A 1281-nucleotide genomic window follows, 5' to 3' on the forward strand; every position below is an offset into this window, starting at 1 on the left:
CATGTCTTTGGTTGCATGACTCAAGGGAGTTAAAGGATGACAAGATGTACAGCCCAGAAGAAGTGTGGTGTGATGCCGACATTCGAGGAGACCGTTGAACAAGCTAGGAAAACTGAACTGTTGCTTCCACACCAAAGGAAAAGCTAGCTTCGCGGGTTTCGTACCACAATCTGTGTTGCAGTTCAGGCCTGCTGTTTGGTTATTGAAATGCTTGCTGGGCTTCTAAATAGGAAGGTTCTGGGCAAAGCACCGAGGATACTCTTGGGACGGGGCGGAGAGAGGAAGGACAGAGGTGATGACAACGACCTACATAATATGACGACTATTTACTTAGTAACCGCTAATGAAACATTGAATTCCATCTTAGAGCAGTAAGACTGACTTCACTGCTCATAAATCTGCCTTGAGAACCCCCCCCCCCGCCCACACACACACACCACAACTCCTGTAATCTCACCTTCTCAGTCTCAAATGGACTTTGGCGCCACCTACTGGCTGCATATGGAATTCAGCTCTTGGCTTATTTTGGCTTAATTTTTCCTAAAATGGGTGGCAAGTCTTTATTTTATATGTCTATGCTAAAATATTGCATATAATTGATGGTTTTCTTATAATTTTACTATATGAAAACAGCATAAAAGTAGTCACAGATATGCTTTGCTACAAAGTTTTAATCAGACTATAAATTGCTCAACTGTATTAGACTTCCTATGTATAATTTTCGTAAGGTATTTTGTAAAAACCCTTAGAATAAATTATCGTGGTTTAAATTGTGTTGGTAGTTTAGCCTGACTTCTTATATTTAAAAAATACATTGTATTAGGAATCCTAAAATATAAATTCTCTAGCATGGCTAATTTCTCTGGAGTCTTCTACGCAGTTCTAGGCATTGTCTCATCTAACTGAGCTCTCTGACGTTATAAAAGGCAGAATTTTTCCTTTGAAAAGACTTGTGGAGAAGCTTAAAAATAAGTCAACATTTATTGTTGAAGATAAGTTAATGTTTCTTCTTAAAATTTTCCACAGAGATTTCTTCGGACCGTTTTGATATGTGAAACATGACTCTTCCACCTTAAGACCTCAGCTAGTTTTCCTCTGTAAAAGCAAGCTCCGACTTAATGTAGATAGGAAGACTGGATAATGAGTAAACGTGAAATCTCATAGAGATGTCTCACAGAGCCCGACGTGGTGGTGCACGCCTTTAATCCCAGCACTTGGGAGGCAGAGGCAGGCGGATTTCTGAGTTCGAGGCCAGCCTGGTCTACAAAGTGAGTTCCAAGA

At 40.3% G+C, this 1281-nt stretch overlaps 1 protein-coding gene across 11 annotated transcripts in view; it reads left to right on the forward strand.

The window, feature by feature from the left end:
* Sytl2 (synaptotagmin like 2) overlaps positions 1-773 on the forward strand; it is a 108501-nt gene extending 107728 nt beyond the window's left edge. For all 11 annotated transcript variants that reach the window (XM_021216244.1, XM_021216267.1, XM_021216255.1 and 8 more), the window contains one exon: positions 1-773. This exon is cut by the window's left edge and continues 279 nt beyond it. The gene's annotated coding sequence lies outside the window, so the exon portion shown is untranslated.
* Positions 774-1281: the final 508 nt, after the last annotated feature.

The sequence above is a fragment of the Mus pahari genome, chromosome 1, assembly GCF_900095145.1.
Source record: "Mus pahari chromosome 1, PAHARI_EIJ_v1.1, whole genome shotgun sequence".
NCBI lineage: Eukaryota > Metazoa > Chordata > Mammalia > Rodentia > Muridae > Mus > Mus pahari.